Source organism: Gekko japonicus, unplaced genomic scaffold, assembly GCF_001447785.1.
Source record: "Gekko japonicus isolate JY-2015 unplaced genomic scaffold, Gekko_japonicus_V1.1 scaffold32, whole genome shotgun sequence".
Taxonomy (NCBI): domain Eukaryota; kingdom Metazoa; phylum Chordata; class Lepidosauria; order Squamata; family Gekkonidae; genus Gekko; species Gekko japonicus.
This window is the reverse complement of record NW_015167527.1, coordinates 1,485,122-1,504,408: the sequence shown is the minus strand read 5'-3', so window position 1 is coordinate 1,504,408 and position 19,287 is coordinate 1,485,122. Positions and strand designations below refer to the sequence as shown.

Genomic DNA, 19,287 nt, shown 5'->3' with positions numbered 1-19,287 from the left:
TGTAAAATGGGCTTTAATAGGACATCGGAGTGCAAAAGGAACAAAATTAATAAGTATGATCTGTATGAAAGTTTGGGAACTACTAGATTAAAGCATATCATACAGCCAGAGTCCTTTGATTTCTTCAATCCTGTGGTTTATTACAGCAAAATAGAGAGAATAATCCAGTGTAAGAAATGAATTTTGAGCATAGCTTTGTGCAGGATGAAAATAAGGGTGGATGATTTTTTTTTTTTTAGTTTAATGTATAATGTTTTTTCCTCAGCAGTATTTCACAATTTTAAGTTTTATATGTTCTTTAAAACACTGGCACCAGTGTTGTTTTTAAAATGTTCAGTAACATTTGTCCATGAAAGCATCACTAGGTGGCAGAATAGTTACATCTAAAGGTCAGTTTCTCATATCACCAAATCTTTCAGTGAATATGAAGATGGACAGAATACAATATACTCACAAGTGGCTATGTCAGCTGATTCAGCAAATACTTTTTCACACTGGATACTACAAATGATGTCCTTCATCTTATTTTGAGGACCGTCTCCTTCTTAAGTCCTTAGATTGTTTCTGATAGAAAATGTTATTTATTTACACGTCTATGCCTCATTTCTGACTTTTGTTCTATTTTGATACAAAGTGCTTGACACACTTAAAACACAAATATGCAATTACTTTAGATCTATAAAATATCAACAGTAAGATATAAACATTATTTCTAACAAATCAAAATGTTACAGCTAAAACAACGTCAGTAGCCAACCATTCATGGACATGTTTTGCATACAGCAGTTTTAAGTGTCCTCCTAAGGTTTTGTTTTGTTTTTGTTTTTAAAGGAGTATACCTAAATATATAAATGTTACAAGTGTGTATTATACAGACGCTGGTAAGGGAACCGAGATTGGCTGTGGTTCCTTGTTGAGGGTACTCATAAGAAGGATAAACTCATGTTTACTGTAGTGTAATTGACACCATAAAAGTCGACACCAACCTGAGCATGGATCAACTCAAAGAAACAGTACAAGATCGGAAGACATGGAGATAGCTGGCCCATAGAATCGCCAAGAATTATATGGGCTGCTGTTCTCCCTTACTTGATGCTGGCGGGGGGGGGGGGGCGCTAGGGGCGGCTTGTTTAGGGGCCTGTAGAATTCTAACTTTTGGTCTAATTTGTTGAAAACATGGTTGTTTTTTTAAAGGACAGGCAGCAGCCACTCTGCTGCAATTTTTGTGTCATTTGATTGAAAACCAGCCACTCTAACCTTCCTGAAAATCCCCCAAAGGAAACAGTAGGAGTTCTGTGAAAGAAGGGATGTACTAAAATGAATGACAAGGATGCCTTTTGAGAACAATGGGAGAGGCTTGCTGCCTGAAGGCCAACTGGATATAATGCAAGCCAGGAATGCCAATAGGCTCCACTGGATTACATTATTGCATACAAAAGTTGCAATGAAAATATGGAAATGATTTCATGAAACCTGCCTTGGGCCTGGAATAATTCTGGGTGTAAGCAGATTGACTGCTCTGGGACTGGATTGACAACCCTCAGGGTGGAATGATGGCCCCTGGGACTGGAGCCTCTGCTCAGGAACTGGAATGATGATCCCTGGGACCATCAGAACTGCTTTGGGACTTGAATGACAGCCCGGCCAGAGCACTGATTCAAGTCCCAGGGGCCATCATTCCAATCCCAGAACATTTTATCTGGTTCCAGAGACTGTTACTCCATTCTGGAGGCTTTCATTCCAGGCCCAGTGCAGGTTTCTCATAATCCATTCCACATTTTCATTGCAACTTCTGTGTTCTGTAACATATTTCAATGGAGTCTATGCAAGTCAATTGGCATTTGTGGCTCCGATTATATCCAATGGGCCTTCAGGTGGCAGGCCTTTCCCATTGTTCCCAATAGGTGTTCTTGTCATTCGTTTTAGTACATCCCCATAATGGCAGCCCTACAGAAAGGGGTGGGGGAGATCTGAAAAGTAAGCCACTTCTACTTTGTGAAAGGAAACAAGCAGGCCACCACCAAGAAAGGGTGGCAAATGCAGAGTTTTCAATATATATGCGTGTGTATATATGCTATGGAGCTCTGCTGCTACCAGCATTTTAGAAATCAGTGGAGAGTGTGCTATGAGGCATCTTCTTTGGGGTCTGTAAATTGTCTCTCTTGGTCCAATTCACTTGAATCTTGGGGGGGGGGTATCTTTAGATTACAGATTGGACTGTGTTGTGTGCAGTTAGTGCAGTCTTTTAAAACAATTGCCCCAGAGACAATCCTATCCCTTCCCAAAAGGAAATAAAGGTCCCAAACCCTGAAATGACATGGATTTAAGAACATAAGAGAAGCCAATGTTGGATCAGGCCAATGGCCCATCCAGTCCAACACTCTGTCACACAGTGGTCAAAAATACCAGGTGCCATCAGGAGGTCCAGCAGTGAATCCTGAAACAGTAATGTCCTACCTGCAAATAAGCCTAGATCTAGAATGATAATGAAAAATTTCTCAGCGCACACCCCTAATGCTAGCACTGCACATGTATAACACAAGTGCATTTAAATGAGAGAATAATTCATTTAAGGCAGTCTTTTTAAGGTGCTCTTTCAAAGCTCTCTATCCATCATTCTCTTAAACCTGTTTCGGCTCAAGATCACACCTTCTTTTGTAGACCAAAGTTAACTTGAGTATAGTATAAATGAATATCGCCTCTTGTTCTCCTGCTTGTGCTGTCTGTTTTCTTTTTAATTTACTTTATTCTTCCTTTGATTAAATGTGCAGTGCCTTTTTTTGCATTGGCTCCCTTTGCCCTATCGCCTTTTAGCTTCGATCAGGCTACCATCTTGCCTTTTTTTGCTGTACATCATCAACTTCTCACTTTCCCACAGCTTTCAAACAAGCCATTGTTGTGTTTTTTTCATCCTCAAAACATCACTTGGCCCCTCCTTCCTTTTCTTTCCAAGTTACTTGAATGGGTGGTCTCCACCCACTGTAATACATTTCACTCCTCTGATTGCTCCCTTGACCCCTTTTGGTCTGGTTTCTGTCCTTTTAATTCTACCAAAACAGTTCTTTCTAGAATCACCAGTGACCTTCTAGTTGCTAAATCCAAGGGCTCCTAGCCTGCTCTTGTTTTATTTGATCTCTCAGCAGCTTTTGACACACTTGATCTTTTTCTTATTTTACAAAACTCTGCACTCTTTAGGTTTTAGGGATTCTTTCCTCAGCTCATTTGATCCTTCAAGCTTGGCTCCCAGCCACATCTTTTCCAAGTATATGATAACAGACTTAAATGAACTTTGGAGCATACAGGTCTGATGCAGGTGAAATCAATATATTATCCAGTCTCATATTATATATATTTTAATATGCATGACTACTTATTCTCATCAACTGTATTTATGAAAAAAATACTGGACATATCAGCTGTCTCTCTCTTTTGGCATGTGATATGTCTAACTGCTGAGGATTCCAGCCAATGTTAGCTTTTGTTACAGGCAGACCACTAAGCTCCATATTGCTAGGGATACTCATGTCTCAGCAGTACTAGGACTTGCATCTTCAAGGAGCACCACAGAGTATATCGGGAAGGCCTAGGGATGGGTCTAGGTGGAAAGCTGGGTCTTCACATATGTTAGAAAGAAAGGCAATCTGAAGGCAAGGTTTATCACAGATTAAGTAAATGTTAAGGAGCTCATTTGGTGGTGGTGGAGCAAGAATGCAGGGAAGTAATAAAGAAGAAGGGCAAACAGGCAGAGAAGTAAAAGGTCAAATACAGACAAGAGGTATGCAGAGTGTGGAGAAATGAGCCAATTATGGAGTGCAAGAAGTTACATGTTGTCCAGGGATTGAACCAGGAGGAGGAGGAGATTGGATTTATACCCTGCCCTTCACTCAGAGTCTCAGAACAGTTTACAAACAAGCTCTTTCCCCTCCCCCTCCCTGTGAGGTACGTGAGGCTGAGAGAGCTCTGACAGACATTGCTATTTTCAAGACCACCTCTGACAGAACTATGGCTTGCACAAGCAGTTGCAAATGGAGGAGTGGGGAATCAAACCCAGTTCTCCCAGATTAGAGTCCGTGCACTTAACCACTACACCAAACTAACTCTCACAGCAAGCTGGCTCTCAAACTATGTATAGTCAAAAGTGCTCAGTGGGGACCAATGGGTTGCCAAGGGTGGATTGCATAACTATGCTGCAGTTCTGGTATAGGAGAGAACATTGCCTCTCCCAGCCAGCAGTAACGGTTGAAGTCTGATTTCCATCTCAGTTTGGGGCAGGTCCCAACATTACCATATCCAAACCAGAGAAATCTTGTTTATTTAGTGCTTAGCTGAAAGAATGATTAATTATATATTATTTTTCTGCATTTTGGTGTGCTTTTGGACATTTTCCATTCAAGTCCTGCATGTTGGAGGAAGTATGCAAAAGCTTCCAAAGGCTAATTTGAGCTTGCTCACAAGGCAGAAATCAAGGATGCTCTGGAGCCTTGGAGATAAAGGAGCTGTAAATAGGGATGGGCACGAATTGGTTGATGAACTAAAGTTTATCACAAATTGTGGCCGGTTTGTGGTTTGTGAAGCGATGTTCATGAACTGAAGAATGTCCAGAAACTTCCACAAATTTTGGTACAGTTTGTGGCTTTTCACGAAAAACAGATGTTTGAAAACCCCTGCTTTCTGCTCCCCACAGCGTTTCATGGGGAGCAAAAAGCAGAGTTTGAATAGCTCTGAGCCATTTAAACCAAACAGCTGAGCGGTATTCCCCGCCACTTAGCTGTTTGGAAACCCCTGCTTTGCCACGGGGAGCAGAATGCAAGGGTTTAAACTCGAAATGGCTCACAAACCAGGTCAGTTCACAAACCAACCTCCCAGTTCATATGAGTTCATGGTTCAGTTCATGGTTCAGCCACAAACTGAACAGCAAAAATGTGGTGTGAGCCCATCCCTAGCTGTAAACTCTCTGTGGCTGCAGTCACACGGAACATTAGCCACGCAAGAGAGACGGAAGACAGGCGGACTTTCCAGGCGCAATCTCACCGGCACATCTGGGAAGCGTAGAGCTTCCGTGGCACAACCGAGGCTTTCCGCCGAAAACGCGCAGCAAAAAACTAGTACCTCGGAGGTATTAGTTTCCGGAAACCGTGGAGCAAGGGCGGGCATCTGGTTGCGTTTCCGGTGGCATCCGGCGCCCGCCCATGTCCCCTTGCGAAAAAGGGTTCCCCCCCCAAGTCTCCGTGGATGTGCACACGCACCCAACGGAGCATGCGCATTTGTCGTGTACACAAAAAAAGAAAACCAGTTTGCCGCACCGCGCGCTTCTTCGTTGTACACAGGCATGTCCTGTGATCGGCATCTCTCCCTACCCACGGAACCTCCACGGTACCTCCACAGGACCTCCACAGGAGGTCTGATCGCTTAACCGCACGTTAGTTTGCCCCAGGGCAAACAGCCACGCTTCCCCCCCGCAGTTTCCTGCCTGTGTGACCGGAGCCTGGGATAATCAGTAGTCCATTACACTAGTGAGCCCTTAAATAGAGCTTAGGCATGAATGTTACCATTTGCTTGGGCTGGGGAGGGTCTTAGGTACCTAACTAAGCTTTAGTTGAGATGTTGAAAAAATGTCTCTGATAGCTTGTTCAGACAAGGTTTAATAGTGCTCAGCTTCCTAGCTACCAAGGCTTGAGCTCCTGCACTGTATCTTGTAGACTAATTCAAGAGTTACCTGTTTCCCTGGAGCCTTGACCTTCGGTGTTTTTCTGTCTAAACTGTGGCTCATGTCTAAGACTTGGATGACACACAGGGGATCATTTTTGATTTCATGGAAACTAACATCCACATTTTGACCCAAATTAAAATACATAAACATTGAGCTGAGCTCTAATTGCAGGATTTGAAAATCTAATAGTATTTTTTTCTCCTTCTGTGGCTCATTCATAGTTGAATCCAGCCAGCTTGAACAAAAAAGAAAACATTCCTAGCCAAGGAGTTTATTAATATATACATTAAAACACTTTAGTTCTGTTCCAACTTCAAAATATTGTGTTAATTTCCTCCCCTTTAGCTTTCCTGTTCTTGCTGATTTTTGCAGAATTCTGTCTTCACTCTTTACAAAATATGATTGCTTGTCTCCACCCAGAGCATGTCATTGCCTGAAATTTTATGGAAACTCCCGCCATCACTGATGTCTTTGGGGAACAGCTGACAGACCTTTCCTTCCACAGAGTCATTTGGCGTTTCAGCTGTCATCGGATTTCCTATCTACATCATTGGCAGAACTCATGAAAGAAGCTGTTTCTTGGGGGTTTAGTTGATTTGTTATAGAGGTCAACCGTAGTTTATACTTCCATCTAGGTTTGGAATTGTATCTCTGTGGGAATTTAGTTTCCTAAGCCATGTAAAATGGCAGCAAAACCAAGGTCTGGCCCTATGATGTGTGAAAAGCACAACAATGTAAAAATCAAGAACAGGAGCACAACTGTGACTTATTTTTATTTATTTGTAGTTACAATATGGTTAATTTAAAAGATAAACAAGCAGTTGAGGTTTATGAATTCTTAAAGACATTGATTCCTTGTAATTTTCAGAAAGTAAAGAAGCAGGTTTTTTTCTGGAAGTGGGGCTGCTGTAGCTAGAATCCATCTGGGAACATTCTCATCTGCAGGCTGGCCTCTTTAGTGGAGAGTTGCTTCAAAAAGCACTAAATGGACATGAAGGAAGCAGTATTTTTCCCAGGGCAGGACTACAGCATAACACTACATATCACCCTTGGCATACTGTTGGCCTTCACTGACCCACACGGGCTATAAATACTTTTAGGGCAAAGTCTAGGATGATTTAGAGAGTCTTTAGAAGTATTGTATTACATAGATGAATTTAGGATGAAAACCTCTGTATTTTCATATGAAAACAGATAAAAGTAACATAGGGTCAGGCCTCCTGATTGCACATGTAAGAAATTACCAGGAACCAGGAGAAGCTTATTCAGAACTTAAATTGTGGCATCATTTGTGGGCAGAATGTCAAGTACATTTCAGTTTGTCAGATCTCCTACAACATCCTGGGCAAAAGCCAATAGCTAAGGGGATTTTGTATATTAATTTTAAAAATGCCAAAACTTGTTTTCTAGTTGATACTTGAAAATAGCATAGATTTAGGCATGTGTTGTCTTTTCCAGTATGGTAGAAATTCCAATGTTGTATCACACAGCATTTTTAATGAAGTTAGCATATAGCTGTTCTGCATTTTGTTCTCATGAAAGAAAGCAATAAAATCAGATTTAGTGAATCAGAGGTATTATTAAGGCTTTCTCACTCCTCTCTTAGACTGCAGCACAGTGTTCAGTCCTTACTCTTTAGTTCATACCCTTCAGCAAGTGCACATCACTCTTAAAACTACTGAATTCCTTGCCAGACCCATGAATTTGATCTCAGTAGTGAGCTATCCACTGAATGGTGAGAATGTATACAGAAATGTGTGTATACAGATGGACTGTAGCTGAGTTGGTGGTCCAGAGCTGCTTATTGCTCACCTCCATGTTCTTACATTTGTTCTTGATCTTGTGCTTCCTGCCCTTTTAAGCATGCCAGCCTTTGCACCGTTTCCTTAGGGCAAGGCATGTTGGCTTTTAAACATGTGAACAGTTCTGTGGTGGTGATGAGGGCTGGGATTGATGAAGCAACTTCTTATGTGACAAAGGCTCCGGTGGGTTCCTAAAGCAAGATAATGTAGTATATCTGTATATTTGGTACACAGAGAGAATAGGTACTCCAAGAACTGCTACAGATTCCCCGCACATAGTCTGTTACCTTTCATTTCAGCTTTCAGTCCTTTCTGATAGGACTTCTCTCTCCCTTACCAGCAAAACAATTCAGTAAGAGGATGTGGACAGAATTGGAATGTGGAATACTGCTATGGCATTCCAGGGAGGTAGTCCGTTGCAATGGAGTCTATGGCATTAAAAACCAATGGACAATAAATCTGTTAGTGTTTAAGGTGCCCCAAGACACTTCATTATTGCTGTAGATAATATTGCAGCTGTTCTTCCAAACAAAAGTCTAGTCACTGAGGCTTTCTGCAGTATGTTTCCAATCCATCATTCAGGTCTTTCTTCTGGTCCAAGGTTGCACTTCTCTTCCTCTGTAGTTTGAGTGAAGCAGTTGCGAGACGGATGTACTGTACCTCAGATGCAGAAGTGTTAGTGGCAAGTTACAGTTTTGGTCTGCATTTCCCAAGGTTCAGTCCTTGAACTTGAAAATAATAGAGATGAGATGAGTGTGCACAAAGTATATTTGCTATACCACTGAGTAACCTCGACTACTTTCCATGTACCTTCCCTATGAGAAAAGGCTGAAGAGTCTGGGACTTTTCAGTTTTTATTATTAAAAAAGAAAACACAGTTGACATAACATGATATACACCATACAAATAACAAAAGAAAAGGAAAATAGAGAACACACATAAGAAGAGCCCTGCTGGATCAGACCAGTGGTCCATCTAGTTGAGCATCTAGTCCAGTGGCCAACCAGTTCCTCTGGAGGGCCAACAACAGGGCATAAAGGCTGAGGCCTTTTCCTGATGTTATCTCCTGGCACTGGGATTCAGACTGCTTCTGAATGTGAAGGTTCCCCTTAGTCACCATAGCTAGTAGCCCTTGATAGACCCATCTGTCATTAATCTTTCTAATGCCCTTTTAAAGCTGTCTATTCCTGTGACCATCATTACATCCTCTGGCAGAGAATTCCACATTTTAATCACTCTGAATCTACTGCCCATCAGCTTTATTGCATGCCCTCAAGTTCTAGTATTGTGGGAGAGGGAAAAATTTATCTTTGTCAGCTCTCTCCACCCCATGTATAATTTTATAAACCTCTGTCATGTGTTCCCCCCCCCCCCTTAGTTGTCTCTTTTCTAAACTGAAAAGTCCCGGACTTTTCAGCTTTTCCTCATAGGGAAGGTGCTCTAACCCCCCTAATCATCTTGGTTGCCCTCCTCTGTAGTTTTTCCAGCTCTACAATGTCCTTTTTGAGATATGCTGACCAGAACTGTACACAGTTGCGGCCTCTTGTGGCCTAGCCCCATTAATGGTGAGAGCAGCAGCCGTGGAGGCAAGTTAGCGAGCATAGTGCTCATGTGGATGCTGCTAGCCGGGGTGGGGATATCCAAGACAGTGCAGAAGATCACAACTCTTCACTTGGGGGGGGTGATTGCTGCCTCTTATTTATTAGGATCAAGAAGACGCCGGGGAAATTGGGGGGAGATGCAGGTCAAAATGCGGCTGCACAGCAAATAGTGGGAAATTGAGCAGTACAGCCGGGGGAAATGGGAGACCAAGGGCAGAACAACTGCTTTTGCAGAATTGGTCTGGAAGTGAACTCCTGTTTCCAGTGTGAAGACTGACATGGTGGATATCCATGAGATGATTGGGGGGGGGGGCGTGTTGACAGGTTATCTTAGTGTCCTGAAATATCATCTACAAATCTATCCACTATTGTTTCATATAAACAGTTTCACATAAACTGGATTACAACAAGACTTGAATCTAAATTGTTGGTGCTCAGCATATGTCTTATCTCAATTTTAAGACTGTTGACAACCTAAACTACAATAGAAGAAGGAATGGAGCTTTTATACTGCAATCCTATGCAATTGCTTCTGTGAGCTTAACCTGGAATAGCTCTGCTTTGAATTGCACTGTCAGCATCTTGAGCAGTTCAGTATTTTTATAATATAAATGTACTTGTATAGGATGGAGGACAAGTTTTAAGGTCAGGTGTGTGCAAAAAAAGCTTCCTTCAAGCCAAAACTGAGATTAGTTAAAAGCTGTCCACCTAATGTTCTGTATAAAATGTTAGTTTCTTTGAACTAAGGAGTATCTTGGTAAATTGTTTAGCTGTTATTTAGAACCGCCCTAGACAGTGACTCTGTAGCCTACTTCACCTTACAATTGTGTTATGGTAGTACACATTTGCTGGAACTAAATCTTCATTCAGAAATCTGTACCTTTATTCAAGCATTTCTAGAGAATAAAGAAAGCATGTTGAAACTAACCCCTAAGCCTTGGGAGTCTGGCAGGATGTGGAAGAGGCAAGGCAATCTGATCCGCCTTGGCCTTTGGGGATGTCTTGCGCATGTCTCTGCAAACAGGTTTGTACAGGCTGCAAATGCATGGGCTGTTGGATATGAAGCAGTCCCTCTAGGCATGTAGATTTTGTGTGTGTGTGGAGCAGCACAACATAGGGGCAGGAGGGTAGGTTTTGAAGGTTACATTTGTGTTGGCTGCATTCCTTGCTCATAGAGGAAAAGCAATACCCTCAGGTCATTTCTGGGTGGTGGTGGATTCAGTTTGAAGACATGTAGCTACTTGGGACCAGTACATTTTTGTTTTAGTTTTTTCCCCCTTGTTGTAGAACTCTTATTAAATCCTTGTGATTATTTTTAAATCTTTGGCACAGAATTGCACCAGCCTCTGCTCCTCCCAGAAAGTTTTCAGTAGGGAATTGCAAAACTTGGTATTTTTCCTCTATAAAGAAGAACTGAATGCAAGAATCAGTTTGTAGTGGTGTTTAGCTCTTTTCTGCCAGATCCCTTGATGTTGTTTTCTAATATATAATGAATGAAACCAGCACTGATTTGGGTTGCCCTTATGGATGCCAGTCCCCAAGTGGGGGTGAGGGATCCCCAATTTCATGTGCTTCCCTGTGCCTCCAGCTGGCTGGCCAGCATGGGGACACCCCACCCCCTACAGCAACCAGCAGCAGCCACCCCCTCCCTCCCCTCCCTCCCCTCCTGTGAGATTTAAAGGTCCCTCCAGCTGGGGGACCTTTAAATCTCACAGGAGGGGAGGGAGAGGGAAAGCCAGCAGCTGCATGCTTGAACTCCAAGCTACAAATTTCCTGCTTGGGATTCAGGCGCACATGGCTCTGCTTGCAAAAGGCATTTAAAGGGTCCCTTTAAATTCTTTTTGCAAGCAGGGGCCACGCACACTTGAATTCCAAGAGGTGAATTTGCTGCTTGGAGTTCAGGCGAGCGCGATGGGAGGGCTGCCCACACCTGAATTCCAAGTGGCAAATTCACTGCTTAGAGTTCAAGCATGTGGGTTGCCAGTGTACCCGCTTGCAAAAACCATGTAAAGGGAATGTTCCCTTTAAATGGTTCTTGTAAGCCGGTGCCAACAGCGGCTTCCATGGGGCTACATCCCTAACATGATGATGTCACTTCTGCATGACATCAGCACATTGGGGATGTCCCCACCCCCTCCAGAGAGCTCTGAGTGCCCCCCACAGTCCCCTGCTGGTTACGAGGCAGGATCTGACAACCCTAGTTGCCCTTGATAGGAGCTGATTTTTGCCAGCACTGGGCAATATGTATCCAGGCACATGGGAAGGTTAAGTGCTCACACTTAAGCTGCCCATGTGCCTGGATACATATTGCCCAGGACCAGAGCTGGATAAGTTGCTGGGGCAGATTGTGAAGTCAGGGACAGCCTAGAGGCCTTGTCAGTTGCTGAAGCCTGTCCAAGAGAGCCTGAGGACAGCAGGAGGGTGGGCAAGGAAACAGAGGAACAGAAGGAAAGTCAAACAATATGTGGAGTAAGTTGATCATACCTGGGCCACAGAAGGAAGAATGAATGCTGGGAATTGGAAGGCAGTTCTGCTCCACCTGCCTCCGCTCTGTGTCCTGGAATTGGGGCACATGGGGCACCAGGGCATGGACCAGAAGGCTGCCCATTTGACTCTCAGATGATCTTTCTGCCTTTTCTTAGTGACAGCAGAATTACAGCAAAGCAAGAAGGCGTTTTTCTGTCACAAGAAGTCATGGCAGAACTTTTGACTAAAGGTTAGGGAAGACACTCACTCCATCCCCTGAACCATAAAAGCCTTCTTCCCCCATGAAGTAGAAAAACCATAAGCCCTTGAGCAAAAGTTCTGACTCCAATCACAAGAGTGACTGCAAAATCCCTCAAGACTGAATCTTATATAGGTGATTATTATTTTAATCATGGCCATGTTTGTTCATTTAAGGGATTACTGAATCTGGCACAACAAAAAAGAACTACAATTGACCAGAACTCCAAAATTGAGAACCCACTTCTGTTCTGGCTTTCCTTGAAGGAGCTCAATATATATTATCATTTCTGCCCCCTCCCTTTTATCCTCACAATAATCTTGTGAGGCAGGACAGATTGAGAAACCGTGACTGTTCCATGACCACTCACTATTCTAATTAATTTGATCCCCTGATCTTGAGAACACTTGCAACCAACCCACTACATTTCAGGGACAAGGGAAACTACTGACGAACAGCAGCTTTATTCTCTCTGAAATCATTACAAGGCTGGTGGGGATGACAAACATGTTTCCATACTTCACTACTCAAACTGTTGTGTTCAGATTCAATTATTACTCCAGTGGTATATGTGTACTGAGATCCCAATATGAGTAGGTTACTAGCTGTGTGGTTAGCTGCTTGTGTGAACCAAAATCTGTTGTTAGCCGAATTGCCTTATATTATTAATAAGCTTGGGGGAATTGTGATATTAAAAGGGCACTTGGCCTATAGTACAAAAACGTAACCTTTGTATAAAAAGGTAACAGTTCCCTTGCTCGAAAGCCAGTCGAGTCCGACTCTAGGGTTGCGGTGCTCATCTCCGTTTCAAAGCTGAAGAGCCAGCGCTGTCCGAAGACGTTTCCATGGTCATGTGGCCGGCATGACTAAACACCAAGGCGCACGGAATGCTGTTACCTTCCCACCGAAGTGGTACCTATTTATCTACTTGCAATTTCTTGGTTTCGAACTGCTAGGTTGGCAGGAGCTGGAACTAGAGACGGGAGCTTACTCCGTCATGTGGCAACTCGAGTCTCGAACTGCTGAACTACTGACCTTCCACAGCCTGCAGTTCAGCGTCTTAACCACTTGAACCACCGCAGCTCCTAAACCTTTGTATACCAGAGTCAGAATTCCCAAAGCCTGTGAATAGATGAGGAGACCAGGTTGCTGAAATAATTGGTCTCTTACTTAATAATTCTCAAGCATACAATAATAATTAGGAAGCATACACACACACAATACAGAACTTGGAAATTAGACAGGAAAAGAAAGCGAGTTTCGAATTAGCAGGTATTATCGTTGGTAGATGATACGTTACCTGTCTGGCGAGATGAGTAGACTTTGCAGTGAAAAAGGAACAAAATGAAAAAGGGAATGGATTGTGAGATGGCTACCAACACACGTGCAGTAGTTCCAAACTAATCAGGGATGGATCCAGAAAGATGGGTAGGGGCACAGGAGAGAGAGAGCAAGACCTCAGGGAGAACTGACCTAAAGTAGTCAAATTGTGACCTGAGGCAATGGCCAGGTGTGGTCACGAGTTCCCAGGAACTGTAGACAGAAAGAATAATATCTTGGAATGGGTAAGACAAAAGAAATTACAGTTGGACAATTTAGGATTGATGTGCAGCAGAAAGTGACACCTCTTGGGGAAGGGGTGAAACAAGGGAAGGGGGAAGGAAGGTGCAGTCACTTTAATGATCTGATGCTTGTTATCTGGATTGGTGGCAGGAAGGCGTAATCACTTCTCTTGTTTCTAGCTGGGCAACAGTCTTTGTTTTAGAATGACCCAGGGGGAGAAGGAATGTGCTGCATGTTGTGCTGCAATAGCATCTGCCCTCTGTCAGGACATGGCTCCTCTCTGGTCTGCTGCCGTTTCTGCGTTCATGGAGACTGGGGCTGCTGGTCTGCATCACAGTCCTAGTGCAGATGCAGAGGTGCAGGGGAAGAAGTCTTCTGTAGTCTCTGGTCCCTATCTGGCTTGGCATGCTTGTTTGGCACAAGGCTTCCCTTGGCCACAGTGTACAGTCCTTAGTCCAGCATTGGGGCATTTTGCTTAGGACCTGAGCTCTGTCCATTGCCCTGGCACTCACTTCAGAGTCCAGCAAGAGTCTCTTTTTTAACGGTGCCATTTGGAACGGCTTCATGGCAACAGTGTGCGGTTCAGGCAACACTAGGACAACCTGCATTATCTTTGGTTTCTCTGATGTGGTTGAGTGTTAGCTAAACGGTGTGGGCAGTATAACCCTGCAACGCCATTGTAACATCTGAGTCAGATCACAATATGTAGTGACACACTTGTGTCTATGTGGCATATTCTCACCTTCTTGTCTCTGGGAATTCAGCACTTAACTGAGTGTAACATGTATAGGTAAAAACCATGTATCATTCTTGGGGGATGATTGCAGCCAAGTCTTCAATGTGTCTGTTCAGATTGTGTGGCCAATGCTATTCCTGCAACTCAAGCCTTTTCTCATGTGTATGCAGGACTTGGAAGTATGTGCTTCCAGTGCCTTTTAAAACCATCATGTGGAACAACTTCATAAGGGTGCTACCATTGGCCTTGGTGAAATTTTCTGCAGATCTGTAAAATTCGAAATAATGCAGTGACTGGGTGGAAGAGCTTGGCGGGCATGAACAGGGTGGTGTAAGAGATTGCTATTATGATACAAGTCTATTCATGCTTTGTATGCAGTGGGTCTAATTGCATCAGTGGTGATATCAGATTGTAACCCAGTGTCAAAAAACCCAGCGTTGTCTCACAAGTAAACAGCTCCAATGAAATTATGGGAATGCTGATGGTCTGATCAATTTTAAGATGACTGGTTTATCATCATCAAACAATTACTTGGGTGTGTAAATATAAATGGGCAGCTGAACGAAAGAAGTGGGTTGATGTGAATGAGGCAGAGATTTTGGAGTAACTTTACTTCTGAAGTCTATGAAGTGTGCCTTTTCCATTTTGCTTTGGATTGGTTAGTTCAGGTAGAAATATCAGTAAGACCAGCTGTTCTTAGGACATTGGTATTTACAGAACTAATTGTGAGTTTTTAGTTCTGCCAGAAACTCATCCTCTACAAAGAGTCCCAGCTCCGATAACGCAAGCATAGAAGGAGTATAATGTGGCAGCTTTACTCCCACAATTATAGCAGCTGGAAAGAATCTTTTTCCTTTTGTAAAACTATGGTATTGGTTGGTTGCACTAACATCATCTTGGACTTTGCATGTCTCTTTTGAAATACTCATAGATGTGATTGTACAAAGGCCACTAATTCTTTTGAAAGTTGATAATATCACAGTGACTTATTGTAAGCCTAAGTGAGGTAATGGGCAACCAAGCATGTGTGGCAAGCTAGCATTAATGCCCATAGATTAGATTTTACCTGGGGAAAGCCTGGAGCTGGAGGAAGTTGCTAATCCAATGTCTGGTCTAAGTTATGTGTTGTCAGTAACTACTGCCTACTTTTTGCAGCAGGTGTCTATCTGGATACAGCTGTTCTCCCTGCACTCCAGTGAATGCTGGCCATTTCCACAGTTCAACACATGGTGCAACACTGTTCTCACTGTTATGTCCTGCTTCTCCCATTTTTCTGTTGTGTTTACAAACTATGATGAGTTGGCGAATGGCTTCATGGTGTTCCTAGCTGGGCTTTTAAAGTTTTTACCAGAGGTTAGGCTTAGGGCACCAATTACCAGCAGTGCATATAGCTTCATGCTAAGTGCATTGACATTTTTGGACAAGGGAACCAAGTCGCTTAGGCTTTTGAAATGCTTAGTCCATTTTGCCAGATAGAAAAGAAATTGCAGCCCTGGAGATTAATAAAAATATGCCCCCTTCCACAGCAACATGCTGAGTAACTGGCTCAGCCTTATGAAACAGATTGCTACTTTCACCTCATCATTTCTAGCTGTGTTGCTGGAGTGCAGTAAAAACAGTAAGAAAAATGCACTAATAAAGGGGAGAGCCATTTCAGAGCCTTCTGTAGTGTTTTGTGTGAGCTCTTCCATCTCTCAATAGGAAGCCTTTAATAAGCATTTTCCTAAATTATGTGGCATGTGAAATGGGGACTTTTACCCTGTTCTCACAACAAACAGCCACTTCATATGAGGACTGGTAAAAAATTTTGGTGCATTCCAAAGCCTTTGTACCTTTGCTGGTTACTGATTGATGGTTCTGTACTATGTTCCCTTTAATTTTGCAATAAACCAACAAGGAGGCTGAGACCACAAGTTTACAGAGAATAGCTTATTTACTTAACCAGATTTACAAGGATGACAGAGTCAGATTTAGTCGTTTCAGTGTGGTCCTGGGGAGGGCAGAAGATGTGTTTCAGAAAATGTACTGTAAAAATAGCTTGCTTATTTTTCCAAATGGAGACAGTTGTAATTCAGTTTCTGGGACATCTCTCTCCTAGAATCTTCAAGGGCTACATATATTTTTCAAAACTGTGTACTAAAAGAAATGCAATTTATATTAGTGCCTGAAGTTAGGTACCTTAAGTTACTGATTTTTTCCATTGTTCTCCCAAAAAAGCTGGTTGTTGAATGTGTATTTTATTTATTTTTATTAAAATATTTATATCCTGCCTTTCCTCATGGTACAAAGTGGCCTACAAATCATTATTAAAAGACTCCGAATTTAAAAACAAAACTACAAATAACTCCATCCCTCCAAAAGATACCTCAAATTCATACCCCATTAAAAGCTGTAGCAAATAAAATGGCCTTGTAGCACCTCATAAAAATGTCTAAAAGTTCTCTCTCATTTGCTCAGGGAGCTCGTTCACCAAAGTGGGAGTTCTGATGTACAATATTGTTGATGCCAGGTGGGCTACTTTAAATTGGGGGACTGCTTGTAGGTGTTAGCCTGAAGACAGTACATGGCACATGGAGCTATATGGGAGGAAATGGTTCTTTAAACATGAGGGTCCTAGGCTTTGAAGAGCTTTAAAGGTCATACCTAGCACCTTGAATTGTGCTTGGAAACAACCACCGTGTTTCCCCGAAAGTAAGACATCCCCCGAAAATAAGACCTACTTACAGTTTTGCCTCTTGCTGAAATATAAGGCATCCCCCGAAAATAAGACCTCCCCGATAATAAGGCCCCCCGGAGCAGACAGGAAGTGCGAGGTCTCTTTTAATCAGAGAGCCCGCGCCGCCACCAGGACAAGCTGCCGCCTGCTGCTCGCTCTGCCCTTACGGAGTGTACCGTATTCTTCTTAATAAGACATCCCCTGAAAAGAAGACCTAGTGCATCTTTGGGAGCAAAAATTAATATAAGACACTGTCTTATTTTCAGGAAAACACGGTAGCAGTGTAGCTGTTTCAAGATAGGCAAGATATGTTCTGTCAGCTAGCCCCTGTCAGTAATCTACCTGCTGCCTTCTCAACCAGCTGAAATTTCTGAGACTACCCGACAGAGAATGCATTACAATGCATTACAGCATCACCAGAAGCCCAGCTGTCGAAGAAGGGTGGAAGCTGGTGAAGCAGATACAGCTGATGGAAGGCCCTCTTGGCCACTACACCAGCCTGCTTTTCAAACAGCAAGACTAGATCCGTGACCTCTCATGCATAGACTAGATCAAGAGATTTGGGCCAGTTTGGTGTAGTGGTTAAGTGTGCGACTCTAATCTGGGAGAACCGGGTTTGATTCCCCACTCCTCCACTTGCCCCTGCTGGATGATCTTGGGCAAGCCATAGTTCTGGCACAGCTGTTCTTGAAAAAGAGCAGTTTCTGTCAGAGCTCTCTCAACCCTACCTACCTCACAGGGTGTCAGTTGTGGGGAGGGAAAGGGGAAGAAGTTTGTAAGCCACTCTGAGACTCCTTTGGGTAGTGAAGGGCGGGGTATAAATCCAATATTTTTTTCTTTTTCTAATGCCCAAGATAAACTTCAGGCACAAGTGTGCCAAAATATAGCTAAAGCAAGATGTTGTCTGTCTGTCTGTGTATATGAGAGAGAGAGGTGCTGTGCTGTTCTGTTCTGTTAGGGAGGCTGGATTCTCCCTTGTCTGCCATATTTTCTTCTGCATTTTCTTCCCCAAGCACTTTTCTCTCAGTCAGGATCCATTCCAGCACAGGAGTCATGGTGGGGGGATAAAGGACTTCAGAGAATAAGACAAATAGTCACAATTTGAGCAGACTCAAGTTTAAAGACATGGGTCTGTTGCCATCACACACAGTTTGTGATGTTTGGGTCTTGAATAGAAACGGCTTTAAGATACAGGAATACATAATGAGAATCAATAGGTGACACAAGCACAAAATCAGCTGAGAGACTTTGTGGTTTCCCTGTCTCTGTCCAAAAGAGCAGATCTGAACAAATTTAAAGCTATATAATACAGCAAAATGTGTATTATTGAATACAGCGTGTTCTATAAGAGTATGACATACAAAAAAGAGTATAACTTATAAAATCTTCATCTGCTAAACTCAGGTGTTTTCCATATGGGGACAGGTGTGTATAGTTTCCTTGTTGCTGTTGCAGGAAAGAGGCAGTAGTGGCAGCAGGGCTTCTACATGGCAAGTTCCCCCCCAGTAATTTTTCTGCCCCAGTCCCCCAGCAGAGATATTCCCTTCCCCTACACACACACACCACCAGGGCTTTTAACTCCCCCCCCCAAAAAATTGAACATTGTTACATTATCATAACACTAGCAGTAAAGCCCGTTGTGGAAATAAATACAACGGGATCTAGAAAGAGGCTCTGGGGGAGTGCTCTGGCTTTGGGCAAACAGTGTCATTTTGCTGTGGTGACCTCAGCAAGGTATAATGGCAGAGTCCACTGTTTTCTCCAGAGGAACTGATCTCTGCTCCCTGAAGAGCAGTTGTAATTTTGAGTGATCTGTAGCCCTCACCTGGAAATTGGCAACAATTGTTACCCAGGACGAAATGGCTGGTTTGGAGGGTGGAGTCTATGGCATTCTACCTGTCTGATGTCCCACCCCTCCGCAAACCCCATCCTCTCCAGGCTCCACCCCTCAAATCCCCAGGAATTTGCCAGCCTGGAGTTGGCAACCCCATCTCCTTCCCAGCTAACCATCAACCTACCATTATCTGTCCCTTTGACTTCAGCTGACTTCCGCCCTCCCTTCTGCAGAGCAATTGTAATTGTGAGTGGTCTCCAGCCCTCACCTGGAGATTGGCAACAATGGTTCCCCATGAAGGACTGAGTGGTTTGGAGGGTGGAGTCTATGGCATTGTACCTGTCTGAGGTCCCACCCCTCCTCAAACCTCACCCTCTTCAGGCTCCATCCCTCAAATCTCCAGGAATTTCCCATCGGGAGTTGGCAACCCTATCAGGATTGGCCCCAATATGTTTTCTCCCAAAGGCCAAAGTAGGTGACTGGACCAAACTAAGTTGCCTACCATCAGGCACTGAGGGGAAAGTAGGGTTGCCAACTCTAAGGAGGGAAATACCTGGAGGTTTGGGGGGTGGATTCTGTAGAGGGCAGCATGGGGGGGGG

At 43.4% G+C, this 19,287-nt stretch overlaps 1 protein-coding gene across 1 annotated transcript in view; it reads left to right on the top strand.

Moving 5' to 3' along the window:
• Positions 1-19,287, top strand: part of RAD51B (RAD51 paralog B) — a 545,357-nt gene that overhangs the window by 140,851 nt on the left and 385,219 nt on the right. The window lies entirely within an intron of this gene.